Consider the following 19,191-nt stretch of genomic DNA (forward strand, 5'->3'; position numbering starts at 1 on the left):
GGAACTTATCTACAAAACACAAATGAGGTCCTACTTCATATTCACTTATGTTTGATGTCCTTTGCTAGCATGATGTATTTGTGACTCATCCACTTTGCAGGGGACTGTGTTTAATATCCTGTGATACATCATAATGGAAAAGAATATGAAGAAGAACGTGTATTCATGTATAACTGAATCACCTGGCTGTATAGGAGTAATTAACACAGCGTGGTAAATCAACGACACTTCAGTAAATTAAATTTTAAGTGTGGGCACAGAAAAGGGAACCCACGCACATTGTTGGTGGGAATGTAAATTGGTGCAGCCACTATGGTAAACAGTTTGGAGTGTCCTCAAAATATGAAAACTAGAACTACCATATGATCCAGCAGTTCCACTTCTGGGACTATCTCCAAAGGTAATGAAAACACAGTCTCAAGGAGATCTGCACTGCATGTTCCTTGCAGCACGTCTTCATTCATTCACAAGATATGCCAACAACCTACGTGTCCAATGGATGACTGAATAAAGAAAATGTTCTTGCCTAGGTGAAATCAGTCAGTCATAAAAAGACAATACTGTACGATCTCACTTACATGTGAAATCTAAAAAAGCCAAACTCGATGGAAGTTTCCATCGTGGCTCAGCAGTAACTAACCCGACTAGTATCCATAAGGACTCAGGTTCAATCCCTGGCCTCTCTCAGTGGGTTGAAGGATCTGGCATGACCGTGAGGTGTAGTGTAGGTTGCAGACACAGTTCGGATCCGGTGTTGCTATGGCTGTGGTGTAGGCCGGCAGCTACAGCTCTGATTCAACCCCTAGCCTGGGAATCTCCATATACCGTGGGTGCGGCCCTAAAAAGACAAAAAATAAAAAAATAAAAAAGCCCGGAATTCCTGTGGTGGCTCAGCAGTAACAAATCCAACTGGTATCCATGAGGATGTGGGTTCGATCCCCGGCCTTGCTCAGTGGGTTAATGGATCCAGCTTTGCCATGAGCTGTGGTGTAGGTCGCAGGTGTGGCTCAGATCCCACATGGCTGAGGCTGTGGCCTAGGCTGGTGGCTACAGCTCCCACTCGACCCCTAGCCTGGGAACCTCCATATATCACAAGTGCCGCCCTAAAGCACACACAAAAAAAAGTGTACAAACTTCCAGGTGTGAGATGAATAAGGCCTGGGGGCCTGCTGTACAGCATGGCGAGTAGAGTTCACAAGAGTGTGTCATGTGCCTGGAAGGTACTAAGAGAGCAGATTGTAAGTATTCTTAATACATGCACAGAAGTATTGAAAGGAGGTGATGGATCTGCTCCCTGACGCTATCATGTAATCATACTGCAGTATGTACATATGTCAAATCATCACACTACCTCTTCAACAGTCCTATGTATCAGTTACATCTCAATAAAGCTGGAGGGAGAGGAAAAGAATTTTTTTAATGTGCACATAGGCGGGACGTGGGTCTAGACTGTTAACAATAAGAGCAATGACATGGGGTTCCTGCCGTGGCGCCGTGGCGCGGGTTGCTGCAGAGGTCTGGCTGGGGCCCGTGGCCCGGCGCAGTGGGATAAAAGGATCTGACGTTGGAGTTCCCGTCGTGGCTCAGTGGTTAACGAATCCGACTAGGAACCACGAGGTTTTGGACAACTGAGTCCGTGATGGTGGCACTCACCAAAATAGACGATTCCAGAATGGGAACCGGTCTGCAGAAAGATGGTGCATTCAGTTTGGACTTGTAGGGAGAGAGCCTGGGCTCTGTTCTGGTCCCCGGGGTACAGTGAGGATGAAGAAGGGGGAGCTGGTGAGCAACCCAGAAGCCACGCGAGGACCAGTCAAAAGAGAAGACAGGGCCAAGGTTATACGCCGTCCTAATTTTCAGGTCTTTGAAGACGTGTCCTGTAGACATGGAGACATCTCTTCTGTTTTGCTCCAGAGGGCAGAACTATTTAACTGCCACCATTGCTGGATCCTCACCATTGCTGCAGCAGGTCTGTGCCAGGCAACGAAGACTCGGGACTAGGACCCTAGTCCTGGCCAGAGCTCCAGGGAGGCCACCCCAGTTGGATGTAGGAAAGAGATGCCCAAGGGTGGGATGAATCTGCCAATGGGATGGGCTACCTCGTGCCTTAGGGGTGCCCTATCACGGGAAATAAATGCCAGCCTGGAGAGCCATCGACTTCACAAGAGACATTTACTGGGCCCGAGGGGCAGGGTAGACCGGCTGCCCTCATGTCTCTGTGACTCTCGAGTTCTCTCACTCCAAAAGGCAGCTCCATTTCTCATAAGTTAATGCCTGAAAAGCACTTCAAAGTGCCACGTAGGATTCACGGTGCTTGCTCAGTTGACACAAACTACTTGGCATTTCTTCGGCCAAGCATCATGGCGGGCAGGCTGCGGGCAACTGGGCCTGGTGTGGCACTTAGCCTGGACTCTCTCCTGTGTGCCCTCAGCAAGTCTCAGTTCCTCCTCAGTAAGAGGGAGGGATTAACTCAGTGATTTCTAAAATCCTTCCCAGAGCATTCCCGTCGTGGCTCAGTGGTTAACCAACCCAACTAGTATCCATGAGGATGCGGGTTCAATCCCTGGGCTTGCTCAGTGAGTTAAGGATCTGGTGTTGCCGTGAGCTGTGGTGTAGGTCAGAGATGCAGCTTGGATCCCGTGTTGCTATGGCTGTGGCGTAGGCTGACAGCAGTAGTTCTGATTGGACTCCTAGGCTGGGAACGTCCATATGCCGCGGCTGTGGCTCTAGAAAGACAAGAGACAAGATAAAATAAAATAAAACAAAACAAAATAAAATCCTTCCTAAATCAAACATTCAGCTTTTTTTTTTTTTTTTTTTTGGCTATTTCTTTGGGCCGCGCCCGTGGCATATGGAGGTTCCCAGGCTAGGGGTCGAATCGGAGCTGTAGCCACCGGCCTACGCCAGAGCCACAGCAACGCAGGATCCGAGCCGCGTCTGTGACCTACACCACAGCTCATGGCAACGCCGGATCGTTAACCCACTGAGCAAGGGCAGGGACCGAACCTGCAACCTCATGGTTCCTAGTCGGATTCGTTAACCACTGCGCCACGACGGGAGCTCCCCAAACATTCAGCTTTTTATTTCTTATGTTTTGTTTTGTTTTTTCATGGCTGCACCCATGGCACATGGAGGTTCCCAGGCCAGGGATCGCATTGGAACGGCAGCTGCAGGCCTACGCCACAGCCACAGCCACGCATCTGTGACCTACGCCAAAACTTGTGACAACACTGGATCCTAAACCTACTGATCGAGGCCAGGGATAGAACCCCCATCCTCATGGACACTATGTTGAGTTCTTAACCTACTGAGCCACAACCAGAACTCCTGGAGAAGGAAATGTCTCTTGTGGTGGTTAAAATTGAACCTTAAAGACTCACTATTTATTTTTCATTGGGCTGCACCCGCAGCACGTTGGAGTTCCCAGGCCAGGGATGGAGCCCAAACCACAGCAGCAACCAGAGCCACAGCAGTGACAATGCTGGATCCTTAACCCACTGAGCCACCCAGGAACTCCAAGATTCCATTTCTTTCTACAACATAGAAGCATTTCACTAAAAGAGCTTTAGTCTAGAGGCTGGGGCCAGAAGCACCAGGCAATGGTCCCCAGTCGTGTATCTTGCTGCCCACTGTTACAGCAATTCTTGCATTCTGGGATATGATTCAGAAAGTCTGGATAATAATGGATGTTTTCCCCTTCAATTATCTTTTGGTCTCTCACTTCTGAGTGTATAAGACTCATTTGCTTTTCTAATTTACAGTACTTTCTTTTGAAATGTTGTCTCTTACTGTTTCAGAGAAAGGAGGACATTTGTTTTAATAGATTTGAATTTTATCAGCCTGTGTATTTGCACCAAAGCATAATAATAATAAATTATGGTCCTAATAAGTAGGCTGCCCAGAAGGATGATGGTGGCACCCCCCATAATTGATGTACATTCTTTGGAATTTAGGGGCGTCATAATTTATCGGGGTTCATTTTTCTATCCAATTTGAGGAAAGGCGGCTGTGTTTTGTAAGCAATAAACTCTGCCATTGTATTTCTTGGCTAAGCAGAGAAAAGCATTCTTCTTCTTTTTTTTTTTTTGTCTATTTCCTAGTTATTACTGCAGTGTCTAGTAGCTTCTTTATGGGAAAGAGTTATCAATATTTCAATTATAAACTCCAATTTTCAGGAGGTTTGTAACTTATCTATTTAAAAATCAGATCAGGCGGAAAACACAGTATCTTGTCGTACCAGGAACCCGAGTGCTTTCTAAAATATGAAACAACCAGGGGGGGAGTCACTTTGCTTTCTTTCAACTTTGAGGGTGAAACTTTGGTTTTTCTAACCAACACGAATAAAGCGGAATTAAGCTTCTTTTTCAATCAGAAGTTTTCAGATGTTATGGGCGTTTCTGCCTGCAATGGAAGGGAGCAGATGCTACAGTCACCTCTCCACATACCCTCCTGGGTAGATGTGTTTTGGAAAAGCCACCCATAAATCTTTTTTTTTTTTTTGTAACCAATTGGGTAATGATGTGATACCACACCCTTTTGAATGGAACGGGGTGGTGAATCCTTTTCTAGAAATGAAGCCTCCATTGGGAAACCCAGTAAGTGCTCTTAATTAAGCGACTGGCACGTTGGCTTTTAAGAAGGTAGAATGCCCACGAGTGTGGCCTGGGCCAGCGCTACCCTCGCCATTGAGTCGACAGGGCCCACTGAGCCCCTGGGAGATCCAGGCTGCAGGGTCGACCCCCCAGGCCCTCCAGAAACCAAGGGCAATCAGTTGACCTCAACCAACCCTTGACCTAAGGCAGTTCTCCTGACTCTAGCCACCTGCCAAGGTCTTTCCAAGTCTCCTTAAGTCAGAAGTGCTCCATCATCTAAAGCTTCCTCGGGCCCCCGGGACCCAGGGCACAAAATGTCATGACACGCCATGCAAATTATCCCTTGCTAACAGCCCCATATAGATTTTGTTTTATTGGGTTGGCCTTTAAAAGAGAAGCCGATAAATTAGCCTGTAGGAGGAACTCCTGGCTGCGGCAAAGCTCGGCCACATCTCATGCAGGGGCAGGTGGCCTCTTTATTCCGCTGGCAGACTCTGCCTGGCTCTTTCTCAGGCCTCGGTAAGGATGGATGTGCTCTCGTTCCTGGCAATGCCGTCTGTCCCTGCGGCAGGGCCCATGAGTATTTTGGTTCACATTGGGCCCTCATCTTGAAAACAAGAACAAACCCTCCCCAGGCTTTTTCCACTCAGCCCCCAAGACGAAATTGTCAGTGAAAGGCAGTAAGTCCTAACTTTAGGGTTTGGGGGGCCACAGATTGGGGTGGCCAGCATGTGGGCTCTGGGTCCACCAACCCCAGGTCTCATCCCATCTGTAAAATGGGGATTAACGCCCGTACCTGGCAGCAGTGCGGTGGGGATTGGGAACAGGTGCGCGCCTGGCCTTCAACCATGCATGCGTGTGTGCCTTTGTTCACTGCCTCGTTTAGGAAGCACCTACTATGTGCCAGGCACTAGTGTAGGCTCTGGGGACGTGATGGTGGATGAGGCTGATAGGGTGTCTTGCTCGTGTTAGCTTTCTAATGGGGGAAAATGAACAACACATGTGTAACTAAAAACCCTATTTCTTGTCATGGTAAACAGCTGGACAGGGGCAGGAAAGGCAGCCAAGGAGGGCCCCGTCCACCGCAGTGCTTTCCGTTCTTCAAGACCCGTTTCAGAGTTCCCGTCATGGCGCAGCAGAAACGAATCCGACTAGGAACCATGAGCTTGCGGGTTCGATCCCTGCCCTCGCTCAGCGGGTTAAGGATCCGGCACTGCCTTGAGCTGTGTTGTGGGTCGAAGACATGGCTCAAATCCTGTGTTGCTGTGGCTGTGGTGTAGGCTGGCAGCTGTCGTTCCGTATTGGACCCTTAGCCTGGGAACCTCCATATGCCGCGGGTGTGGCCTTAAAAAGCAAAAAAAAAAAAAAAAAGAGAGAGAGAGACCCATTTCTTCTTTCTTTCTTCCTTCCTTCCTTATGGAAGTACCTGGGCCAGCAGAGCAGGAGCCAGCAGAGCAGCTGCACTGACAATGCTGGATCCTTAACCTGCTAAGCCACAAGAGAACTCCAAGACCCATTTCAAAGGGCACCTCCTCCAGGCAGCCTGGCCTCACCCCCATCTTAAGGTCCTTCCCTCCGCCCAGCACCTGCGCCTATTCCAATCCATGCCTGGTCTTGGCCAGCTCCTGTCTCTGCATTCATGTCAATGGCCTGGAGAGGCAGGAGCAATGTCTACTGGAGATTTCCAGAGGGTGGGCCGGCCCTGCCGTGGCACTGGGCCATGGGTCTGTTTCTCCTCCCACTGGTCTTCCTGGTTCAGCAGGTCAAAGAAACTGTTAGGTCTCGGCAACAGCCAACTGGGAGGTGATAGGAGGAGGCTTCAGATCCAGCTGGAGATTTTAAAACGGTCATGCCCCCTGCGCTCCCACTGTGGCTCCGCTGGTGAAACACCTGGCCAGTATCCATGAAGATGTGGCCTTGCTCGGTGGGTTAAGGATCTGGTGTTCCTACAAGCTGCAGCGTAAGTCGCAGATGCGGCTCGGATCTGGCATTGCTGTGGCTGTGGTGTAGCCTGGCAGCTGCGGCTCCGATTCAACCCCTAGCCTGGGAAATTCCATATGCTGCAGGTGCAACCCTAAAAAAAAATAAAAATAAAAATAAAAGGTTATGCCCTGACCTCCTCTCACCTCTGGCCTTCCCCATTGTGAAGGCAACAATGGGGGGGGGGCCCTTTCATTTACTCCCCTAGAACAGGTCTCCCCCAAAGTTGAGGAGGGAGAGAGGGCAGCCGAGGTCCGAGCATCCTCTGGCAGAGCCCTTGCCCGTGTGATGCCGGGCAGTCCTTTCCCACGCATGCTCATGGACAGAGCTCAGAGCCCTGGTAACTGACAGGAGGCTGCATCTTATAAAGGGGAAAAAAAAGGATTTAAAATCGAGATTTTGCTATTATTTTTCTCTGATGCAAGTGCAGCGAGAAAGAGCTCAATGGTGTCACTGCCTAGTTTTTCATTTGTGTTTTTGTTTCATGCTTCAATATCTTCCTCCAGCTGCTCGTGTCTCCTTTTCTTTCTCCTCACTTTGATCTATTCGTTTTCCCCAGAAATGGGGTTTATAAATCATTGTAATGCAGCCTTGGGAAAGATGGTGCTTAGTGCAGGGAGAAATACATCGCCGCTAACAGCCCCGGCAGGGAGAAAAACTCTCGGCTTGTTGCTGGGTTCTGGCGACGGGTTACTGATGGTATTTGCTTTTTATGTCTGCGCGCGTGCCATCGGGGCAGGGCCGCGGGGAGCGTTCCACACGCCACCTTTGTAATATTTCAAGCCTCCTCTGGCAGTCGAAAACAAACTGCTCCTGCCGGCTCTCAGGGAAGCAGAGAGAGGAAGGGAAGGGAAACGCAAACGCAGGGAAGGAGCATAAAGACGTGGCATGTTTTCCTTTCTGGGGGAAAACCGGCCCCCAAACCACCTCTCTTCTCCCTTCCTTGACCCAGTCCGCGCATCCGACGTAATGAGCCTGGCATCCGGGGTCGCCGGCTCCACTCTCCCCGACACAGTTAGGCGTCCAACAGTCCCTATCCCTTGCTTCCCAAGGACCCCGGCCCCCCTCGTCATGTTTTATGGGCACATTTTCTCTGCAGCTCAGAAGAGCAGAGATGCCTCGGGCTTGAGGTGTGCGTTTCCTTCCAATTCCGAGCCGCCTTTGCCACGCGTGTGAGATCCCGGGCGCAGCAATGAAAATCCTGCCAGGGCTTAAATCAGGACGTAAAGAAGGACCCTGTCATCCTGGAGCCAGGCACATTCGCACCGACGGGGCCCCCCCGGCAGGCCTGCATCACGCCAAGTGCTGTTTATAGCAGCAGCCACATTCCTGGGGACTGGCCTCCCCTCCTCATCAACAGGCCTCTCCACCCGCTTTTACCTGGCAGGGGCGGGGGCTGGGGCAGTGAGGTGGGGGGGGGGGCCTCAGCCCATCCTGGCTCACCTGCCCCCCTGCCTGCGGTCCAGGATCTGGGCTGAATCTTTGGGTCACTTCGTTATCCATCCACTTCCTCTCGCCCGTGAAGGCATATTATCCTAACAATCTTTACTCAGCTAAAGAAAATGTTTATTTCCTTCCAAAGGTCAGGTCTACACAGGTCAGAGTGAAACGCAGACCATTCCCCGGTGATTTGGTACTGTGTAGACCAGCGCTGCCCACCCGGACGCTCTGCCGTGATGGAAACATCTTGTCCCTGCTCTGTCCCCTGGGTTCACCACCATTCGCGGGGCCACCCCGGCCACTTGAAATCTGGCTTGTGCAACCCAAGACGAAAATTTCAATTATTTTATTTTTTTGCTTTTTCAGGACCGCATCTGTGGCATATGGAGGTTCCCAGGCTAGGGGATGAATCAGAGCTGTGGCCTCTGACCTACACCAGAGCCACAGGCACGCCAGATCCCAGCTGCATCTGCGACCTACACCACAGTTCACAGCAACGCCAGATCCTCAACCCACTGAGCAAGGACAGGGATCAAACCTGCATCTTCATGGATACTAGTCAGGTTTGTAACCCGCTGAGCCAGGTCAGGAACTCCTCAATTATTTTAAAAGTTGAAATAGCGCTTGTGACTAGTGGCTGTCGTCTTAGGCAGCACTGAGGTAGACAGATGCTGTGGAAAATTCAGAGAAAGGCTTCTTTTGCTTCTGTCTTTTGTTAGACCTACCAGCTGCTCCTCCGAGAAGGCCAGCTCTAAAAGAACGGAGGTGTGTACACGGAGATAAAAGTATGGGGGAAAAAATCATGAAACGACTGTACCCTTTTGAAGTCACACGCTTTCCCCTAAGCGCAACCAGAGGTGAAGACACTCACAGACTTGATAACCAGACCAGATCCGGGAAGAAAACTTCCCTTGGGGTGAAAATGAAAAGATATTCTGGACAAACGGTGACTTGTGTTCTTGGTAGCAGCTCAATTTACAACCCTGGAGTCGTCTAATTTACCCCTTGCATCTAATTCAGCCCAGATGGATGGATGGGTGGATGGTGTGTGGGGTGTGTGTGTTGCATGCCATAAGAATTTGCACCTGGACGTCCCCTGTGGTCTAGTGGGTAAGGATCTGGCATGATCACTGCTGTAGCTCGGGTTACTGCTCCAGCATGAGTTCAATCCCTGGCCCAGGAACTTCCACGTGGCGCAAGCATGGCCAAAAAAAATTGCTCGTGATTATTCAGGTCTTAAAATATCGTTCAGTGAGTGCACCCCATATACTGTAGGGTTACTGACCAGCCCTTTCAGGTTAATTAAGCTTTTCTGGAGGTACCAGAGGGGAAGGCAGGAAAGTCTCCATTTCCTGTTTCCTGTGTTGCTCTCCCGCCATCGCTCTCGCCCCAGCTCCACTCCTCCTTCCCAAGCAGCTTGGGGGTCTGACCACCTGAACACACTTGGGCTCCCTCACTTTATGAGTTTTGGGGCCTGGGTTAGGTCACATGATCTTCTGAGTCCCCATTTCCTCCTGTGAGGAATGGAAATGATAGCAGCACCCACTTCAAAAACATGAACATCGAGTCCCCTGGTGGCCTAGTGGTTAAGGATCTGGCATTGTCTCTGTCGCACCTCAGGTTGCTGCTGTGGCTCGAGTTCTGTCCCTGGCCTGGGAACTTCCACATGCCATGGGTGTGACCAAAACAAAACAAAACATATGAACAGCCATCAACGGATAAATGGATACACACAATATATTCTACCCAGACAGTGGAATATTATACAGCCATAAACACAGTGAAATGAATCTCAGAAACGTGATGCTCAGTGAAACCAGGCACAAAAGACCATATTTGTTTAATTCCATTTATGTGAATCCACAGAGCCTAAAAGTAGGTTAGTATTGCTGGGGGCGAGGGAGATGGGAGAATGGAACTGAATGCTTCACGCTATCGATTTTCTTTTTGGGATAATGAAAAAGTTTTGCCAAGCCACAGAGGTAATGGTGGTAGAACATTGTGAATGTATTAAATGCCACAAACTAATGCACTTTAAAATGGTCGATTTGACATTGTATGACTTTCACCTCAATAAAAAAATTTAATTAAAAAATGCATGAAAGGGGGTTCCCATCGTGGCACAGCGGAAACAATCCGACCAGGAACCATGAGGTTGCGGGTTCGATCCCTGGCCTCCATCAGTGGGTTAAGGATCTGACATTGCCGTGAGCTGTGGTGTAGTTTGCAGACATGGCTTGGATCCTGCGTTGCTGTGGCTGTGGTGTAGGCCAGCAGCTGCAGCTCCAATTCTACCCCTAGCCTGGGAACCTCCATATGCCGTGGGTGCAGCCCTGAAAAGACAAAAAGACAACAACAACAACAAAAAATGCATGAAAGTTCTTGGCGAGAAAACCCTCACCCCTGTGCCTGGCACGTACAAGTGCTGAAGGAAGGCGCTCTCTTTTTGGCTGTGCCAGTGGCACATACAAGTTCCTTGGCCAAGGACTGAACCCATGCCATAGGAGTGACAATGTCTGCTCCTCAACCCACTGCACCACCAGGGAACTCCAAGGCTGGGTCTTAACAAACAGTAGCAGCGATAACCCAACACACCTGCTCTGATCTCTGCAGAAATCCTCACTTCCGAATCTCTCAGGATGAGCAGGCCACACACACCCAGGTGACACTTTAAAGGTAACGTGTGAGGAGGACGCTTACAGATTGCGCATGTGACATGGGCCAGCTGTTTCCGGGTCAGATGAAACCACATGTTGGGGAAGATGTGAGGCCTAGGACGCGTCCTGGTTTAGGGATGTGCCTTCGTCCGCCTCCCTCCCTGATGGCAGGATGACTTAGAGACCCCGTCCATCCCAGGAGCACCTGCCACAGTTCGGCTAACATGTTAATTGCATCCGCCTCCACAGCCTTCCCTCTGGCTCAGGGACCACACGTCCATTTCCCGGCTCCCGGGCCCCAGCCGCCAAGGGGGCCGGCCCCAGCCGCGGAGCAGCTTGATGTCTCAAGCCCAGGGAAGCTATAAATCTCGAGTTTTAATCATGTCTTCATGATCATTCAACAAAGAGCAAGGAAGGATTTATTCTGCCAGGACGGCAAAGGGAAGACGGCGGGGGGTTGTCACGGGGCATGTTGGTTTAGCAAAGGTAGAACGGCTCCCCGGGGCCCTTCTGGGACCAGCCCATGAACGATGACACCGATGGCCATAACAAGACAATTACTGCTGTTGCTGGCGATGCTTCGTTAAAGAGGCAGACTTGCTGCGTGGACTCGGCCTCTGTGACGCTTCGGCCGCAGTGCAGCGCGCCTGAGAATTCGCCCCATCTCTGCTCTGAGCCTGCGTCCTTGAGGAAGCAGGAAGCATTTTTTTTAAAAAATCCCCCGGAGTATTTTCTGGTTTTCTCTGCGAATGTTAGCGAAGAGGAATCAGAAACACCCAGAGAGGAGCCCGTGGTCCCTGGCCCACGGTCGGCATCCGATACCCATTTATGAAACATCTTCGCTCCCTCATGTTGTGGGAGACATGAAAAGGCCCAGAGAGGTGGTGATTAGCGACTGTCACACAGCCCGTGTCCCAGTTCCCAGTGGGAGCTGACGGCTTCAGAGTGCCGCCTTGTTTACAAAGCTCAGTATGGGAGCCTCGAGAAGGGAGTGCTCCCCCGGGAGGGAGAGAAGAAACCCAGCCCTGATTCCTGGGGGTGAATCTCTGTGGGGTATGTCTTGGGAGGCCCTCCAGAAAACGTTTACGTGCCCGAAACTGATCCTCCTCGTTCTGTTTGTTTTGCTTTTCCCACGAAGGTGTTTTTCTTTTTATCAGTGTCAGGTTGGGTAACTCTTTTTGTAGTGGTAGGTGTACCACCTCCTCCTTTTTCAAAGATGCATCTCATTCGTAGATGGACCGTCAAATCTGCAGGTCTTCGCCCTCCGCACTCACAGTCATACGGAGATTTCCACCGCTCTAAAATCACACCGCAAGACCGAGTCTGCATATATGTGCATGTATTTCCGTGGGTTAAATCTTAGCCAGGGAATTGCTGGGCTAAAGGACATTTACAAATGTCACAGGTCAGAGTTCCCAGCATGGCTCAGTGGGTTAAGAACCCCACTAGGATCCATGAGGATGCAGGTTCAATCCCTGGCCTTGCTCAGTGGGTGAAGCATCCAGCGTTGACGCAAGCCGTGGTGTAGGTCGCAGATGCGGCTCAGATCCGGTGCTAACTGTGGCTGTGGTGTAGGCCGGCGGCTGCAGTTCCAACTCGACCCTAGCCTGGGAACTTCTCTATGCTGCAGGTGCGGCTATAAAAAGGAAAAAAAAAAATGTCACAGGTGCTGAAAATTAACCTTCTCAAGGACAGGCCAACTTGAACTTGGATGCTGGCGAGTGCCACCTCCCATCCCATCCCCAGGAAGCTGCCTTTTCCTCGCAGAGGCTGCTCATGAGCTGCTTGTGTATTTCCCTACTTCCCCACCCCTCCCTCGACCTACGTCCAGTCCTCTGCCGGACTGGTAGACACAGGACAGGTGCTCACCCTACCGAACACCCACCAGGTGCCTGGCTTTGCTCCTGGTGCAGCGACAAAGACCCAGGACCATCTTAAAGGAGCTTACTCCCCAGCGGGAAGCTTCAGCGGGTTGCTGGATGAGGTTGGAGACTCAGTGTCCCCAGGGCCTCCCACCTGGGTAACCTGAAGAAGGTCGGCCTTCCCAGGCATCCACTGCACACTGGAGATTGGGCCTCAACAGAAGAACCCAAGCGACACAGGAGAAAAGGGGGCCACCAGCCTAATGAAGCAAAGAGGGAAGCAGGGAGGGTCGCCCTAGCTAGCGGCAGACAAACTGAAGTGATGCCTTCTTCCACGCAGCACACCCGGCCCAGAGCTTCCAGAAGGGCCTGGGAGGAAACATGGAATCAGGCCTGAGGACCAACAGGGTCCCTGCCACCTGCAAGGGGCGCTGCCGGTGGGAAGGCGTCAGAACCTCATCTGGCATGGCCTAGAAAGGCCATGGACTCAGCTTGGGATGCTCAGGCACCAGTGAATTCTACTCCAAGGGACCCTGAGCTGGGAATCCCTGGTAGTGGGACTTCCTAAGCTTGGCCGGGGCAGCAGGCAGAGGGTGGGCTGGGAGCTGTGGAAGGAGGTGGGTTTCCCCGGTTCTGCATAAGAGCCTGCTTACTGCCCATGTCTCCATGCAGAAGAGGGCTTTCTCATTGACTAACAGCGAAAACCGTCAGGGTGTTTGTCAGCAAAGGGTACCTGAAACCATCACAAACATTTTATCATCTCACATTTAAAGGAAACGTGCCACTTTTCCAGCCACCCATTAACGAATTGATCCAGCTGCCCGGAATTGAATGTGTGCCCAGGCCAGACCCCAGGCTCAGCACATGTTCGCTCTCGAGCCCTCTCAACCTCCCCCATTCTACAGAGGAGGAAACGGAGGCTTGGGAAGGTCAGCTTGCTCAAGCAGGTGGAAGGTGCCAGCAGAGGCAGAGCTGTGGTTTCCCCTCAGATGCTCCTGTCTCTCTAGAGACCTTCTTCTAGATGCCCAGAGGCAGCAAAGCACGAGTCTGGAGCAGCGCTGGCCTGTAGAAAGAAAAATCACACCAGCCGCCTCCGTGGTTTCGCATGGTCTAGTATCGGCATTAAAGAAGTCAAAAGAAACAAGTGAAATTAACTTTAGTAATATGTGACTTAGCCCAATATATTCAAAAAAGCATCTCTTCAGCCTGTACTCAATACAAAATATAATTTTATTATAATTATTTTAAAGATTGAGATTGAATTTGAAGATTCAGTTGAAATAGTTGATTTACAATGTGTGTTAATTTCTGCTGTACAGACATAAATATACATATTTATACACACACACACTTTTAAAAAAATATTATTTTCCATATGGTTTATCATAGGACCTTGAATATAGTTCTCCCTGCTATACAGTAGTATCTTGATGTTTATCCACTCCGTGTATGATAGGTTATACCGGCTCACCCCAACCTCCCGCTCCATCCCTCCACCTGGGCAACCGCAAGTCTGTTCTCTATGTCTGCGAGTGTTTCTGTTCACAGACAGGTTCATTCGTGTCATGTTTTAGATTCCACGTATAAGTGATGTCATATGGTATTTGCTGTCTTTCTCTTTCTGACTCCCTTCACTTAGTACGAGAATCTCTAGTTGTGTCCGTGTCGCGATGAGTGGCGTTATTTCGTTCTTTAAAAAATTATTGGGAGTTCCCATCGTGGCTCAGTGGAAAACGAACCCGACTAGTATCCATGAGGATGCGGATTCGATCTCTGGTCACGCTCTGTGGGTTAAGGATCCGGCGTTGCTGTAGCTGGGGTGTTGGCTGGCAGCCGTAGCTCTGATTTGACCCCCTAGCCTGGGAACTTTCACATGCCCCAGATGCAACCCTAAAAGAAAAAAAAAAAAATTGGTGGACAGCTCCACATTCCATTTTTTTTTTTGGTGCTGTATCTCTGAAATCTAGTCTGCGTTTGTCACTTACAGCACAGATTGGTCAGGCCAGCCCCATTTCAAGTGCTTGGTGGCCAGACGTGGGCTAATGGCTGCGGTGTTGACGAGCACAGCTTAAGAGAAAGAACAGTGACTATTTGGCTGGTGTAAAAATGCTTGACTCGGGGTGGGAGCGGTGCTTTTGTGGAAAGTTGTCCCAAGGGGGCCCATTTGAAATCACATTGCAGAATTCCCTGGTGGCCTAGCAGTTAAGAATCTGGTGTTGTCACTGCTGTGGCTCTGGTTCGATCCCTGGTCTGGGAACTGAGATCCCATATCAAGCCATTGCATGCCATGCCCCCCCCCCCCAATAAACGATATTGAATTTAGTTCCCTGGGCCATACAGTGGGTCCCTGTTTGTTTTACATATAGAAGTGTGTTTCTCTAAGCCTAAATTCCTGATTTCTCCCTCCCCACCCCCTTTCCCTTTGGTAACCATAAGTTTGTTTTCTATGTCCGTAAGTCTGTTTTGTAAATAAGTTCCTTTGTATCATATTTTAGATTCCACATATACATGATATCATATGGTATTTGTTTTTCTCTATCTGGCTGACTTCGCTTAGAATGATCATCTCTAGGTCCATCCATGTTGCTGCAAATGGCATGATTTCATTCTTTTTCAGGACTGAATAATATTCTATCACATATATATGCACCACATCTTCTTTATCCATTCTTCTGTTGGTGGAGATTTAGGTTGCTTCCATGTCTTGGCTATTGTAAATAGTGCTACTATGAACATTGGGTGCATGTATCTTTTTGAATTAGAGTTTTTGTCTGTTCTGTTTTATTTGCCCAGGAGTGGGATAGCTAGACCATATGGTAACTCTGTTTTTCATTTTTTGGGGGAACCTCTATACTGTTCTCCATAGTTGGTTGCACCAATTTATATTCCCACCAACAGTGTAGGGGAGTTCCCTTTTCTCCACACCCCTCTACTATTTGTAGACTTTTTTTTTTTTAGGGCCACACCTGCGCCATATGGAATTTCCCAGGTGAGGTGTCAAATCAGAGCTATAGCCGCTGACTTATGCCACAGCCACAGCAATGCCAGATCCGAGCCATGTCTGCAAACTACACCACACCTTACAGCAACGCCAGATCCTTAACCCACTGAGCAAGGCCAGGGATTGAACCTGCATCCTCATGGATGCTAGTCAGGTTCATTTCCCCCGGGCCATGACAGGAACTCCTATTTGTAGATTTTTTGATGATGGCCATTCTGACCTGTGTGAGGTGATACCTCATTGTAGTTTTGGTTTGCATTTCTCTAATAATTAGCGATGCTGAGCATCTTTTCATGTGCCTGTTGGCCATTTATGCAAGCATTAGCATTGTTTTGGCTGCACCTGCAGCATCTGGAATTTCCTGGGCCAGGGATCGACCCTGGTCATAGCAGCAACCTGAGTTGCTGCAGTGACCATGCCAGATTCTTAACCTGCTGCACCACTAGGGAGCTTCTCAAACATTAACCTTTTTAAAAGCCCCCACCCCGGCCTATTCTAAAGGGCGGCTGGGGTTGAGAATGTCTGCTTTACTGTCCCAACAGGACCTACCTGGGGTTCATTTCGATAACCATTTGATGTACACAGTTCAATGATGCCCACACATTCATTGCAGGGCTGTGTCTCTTCTGTGCGAGTCCAGGTGCACCTGGAAACCAATTTCCCAGGAGGCATGCAATTCCTAGAACTCGTGGGCAGGGGGCAGGAACATTCTGCAAAGCCAGACACCAGATAATCATTGTCCAATTTCCTGCCTATCAGGTCCCTGGAAAAGGAAGGTTGACTTGGCACAGGGACCCGTGAGGGGCCCTGATGAGCTACTCTTCCTCCTTGAGAACGTTATTTCCTCCAGCCCTTGGGGCCTCTTCTAGAAGCCTGTCTGTTCCCTTCTCATCACACCCCAAAGATTTGCCCGGTGAAAGGGCTGGGAGAATCCACCCCTTGGCTTTAATCCTTAGGAGCCAATGGCAGTCATCACAGCCAGGTGTCCTGAGGCTGGGAAGTCTTTTTTGAGTGATAAACTGAATTCTTTTTTTAAATTGAAATATAGTTAATTTAGAGTGTGTTATTTTCAAGTACACAGCAAAGTGGTTCAGTACACCCCCCCCACGTAGTCTTTCTCGGATTCTTTCCATTATAGATTATTACAAGCGATTGAGATTTTTCCCTCTGCTGTACAGTAGGTCCTTGTCATTTACCTATATGATATACAGTCGTATGTATATATTAATCCCATACTCCTACTTTATCTCTCCCTCCCGCCACCCCACTACCCCATTTGGTAACCATAAGTTTGTTGTCTGCCTGTGAGTCTATTTCTGTTTCATAGATAAGTTCATTTGAATCCTATTTTAGATTCCATGTACAAATGATATCATATGATATCTGTCTTTCTTTTTCTGACTTACGTTGTGTACTTTGATCATCTCTAGGTCCATCCATTTTGCTACAAATGGAAAGATTTCATTCTTTTTTATGGCTGAATAGTATTCCATTGTATATATGTACCACATCTTCTTGATCCATTCATCAGTTGATGGACATTTATGTTGCTTCCATGACTTGGCTATTGTAAATATTGAACACTGCGGTGCATGAATCTTTTCAAATCCTTTTTTAAAATTTCTGTAAAGTACACCCAACGCAAAATTTACAAACTTAATCATTTTTAAGTGTACAGTTAGTAGTGTTAAGTTCCTTCAAATTGTTGTGCAACCATCACCACCATTCATCTTCAGAACCCTTTCCGTCTTGCAAAACTGAAACTCTGTACCCATTAGAAAACTCCCCACACCCCCCAGCCTTTGGCAGTCACCATTCTACTCTGTCTCTATGATTTCAACTACACTAGGGTCTCCTATAAGTGGAATCATACAACATCTGTCCTTTTGTGACGCTTATTTCACTTAGCACAATGTCCTCAAGGTCCATCCGTGTTGTAGCAGGTGTCAGAACTTCCTTCCTTTTTAAGGCTGAATAATATTCCATTGTATGTATACATCACATTTTGTTTATCCGTTCATTGATTGACAGACACCTGGCTTGCTTCCACCCTTTGGCTCTTGTGAATAATACTGCTATGAACTCAGGTGTGCAAATATCCCTTCAAGACCTTGTTTTAAATGCTTTTAGATATACATTAAGAAGTGAAATTGTGGAGTTCCCTGGTGGCCTAGTGGTTAAGGATCCGTGCAGTCACTGCTGTGGCTTGGGTCACTGCAATGGCGCTGGTTCCATCCCTGGCCTGGGAATGTCTGCATCCTGAGGGCAAGGCGAAGAAAAAGAATGGAATTGCTGGCTCATGGGGTAATTCTATTTTTAATTTTTCCAAGGAGCCTCCATACTGTTTTCTTTTTATTAAAAAGATATTTTAGAGTATTTCAAAATTTTCTGATGTTTATATAATTTTAAAGTTTCCTTTCCATTTACAGATATTACAAAACATTGGTTGTATTCCTTGCACTGCACAATACATCCTTGAGCCCATCTCACACCCAAGAGTTTGTACCTCGCACTCCACCACTGTCATGGTATTTTCAATAATGACTGCACTGTTTTACCTTCCCGCCAACTATGCTCAAGGATTCCATTTTTCCACACCCTCGCCAACACTTTTCTTCTTTTCTTTTTTTTTCCATCGCTTTCTTTTGCTTCTTCCTTTTCCTCCTCCTCCTTCCCCTCCTCTTCCTCCTTCTTCTGTGCCATCCTAAAGGGTGTGAGGAGGCGGAGGGGAGCAGCCTTTGCAAAGCGCTGTGAGTTAAGAGTTCTGAGATAAAGGTCACACAGCAAATGCAGATACGATGAGGTCACGCTTCCCCTTCTGCTTAAAAGCCTTCACAGGTTCCTACTGCCTCTGAACCAGCCTTAGAATGGGCACAGCCCGACATGCTCCAGGTCCTGCTTCCTGACACTGGAAACACTGGGACTCCGAGCCTGTTTCCACCAGCCCCGCCCTTGCCCAGCTCATTCTCACCCAGCTGTTCTCCACCTTTCAGGCCTCAACTCAAAAGTCTTTTCCTCAGGCAGCCTTCCCTGGCCACCCAGACCAGGGCACAGCCCCCCTGCTGCACACACCTGCACTGAGCCTTAACCATGGGGGTGATTAAACGCTGCAGCCTGTCATGCCTGCCTTTCTTGTTAGAGTGCCAACACCATGCAGCAAGGGCCTATGAAGTCGCTTTTGTTCACTGCTCTACCCTCGGTGCCTTATTTCCCATAGTAGATGTTCACTAAAATCTTGGGAAAATGTAAGTGAGCGAACACACCTGCCTACACAGTGCCCGTCCATTCAAATCTAACTCTCAGCCAATGTGCATGAACCCAGGCGGCCCTTTTCCAAATGGAACAACTGAGATAATTATAAAATGCATCATATTTTAAATTAATTTTTTTTTGGCTGAACCCACGGCATTCGGAAGTTCCAGGGCAGGCCTCAAACCCGTGCCACAGCAGCAACCCAAGCCGCAGTGGTGACACTGGATCCTTAACCCACGGAGCCACCAGGAAACTCCCAAAATGCATCGTATTTTATTTTGATTTTCCCCTTCCCCCAATCGCCTCTCTTTCTCCAATCAGGTGTCAATACCGAACAAGCACCAGTCTTTGCCACTTGCATCTCTGCATGGAGCCGAGAAGCTTTAGAAGGAAAAAAGATGCTCCCT

At 48.9% G+C, this 19,191-nt stretch overlaps 1 protein-coding gene across 1 annotated transcript in view; it reads left to right on the forward strand.

Annotated features, from left to right (window-relative positions):
- CFAP77 (cilia and flagella associated protein 77) overlaps positions 1-19,191 on the forward strand; it is a 146,859-nt gene that overhangs the window by 41,990 nt on the left and 85,678 nt on the right. The gene's annotated exons all lie outside the window — the stretch shown is intronic.

This window comes from Phacochoerus africanus, chromosome 2, assembly GCF_016906955.1.
Source record: "Phacochoerus africanus isolate WHEZ1 chromosome 2, ROS_Pafr_v1, whole genome shotgun sequence".
NCBI lineage: Eukaryota > Metazoa > Chordata > Mammalia > Artiodactyla > Suidae > Phacochoerus > Phacochoerus africanus.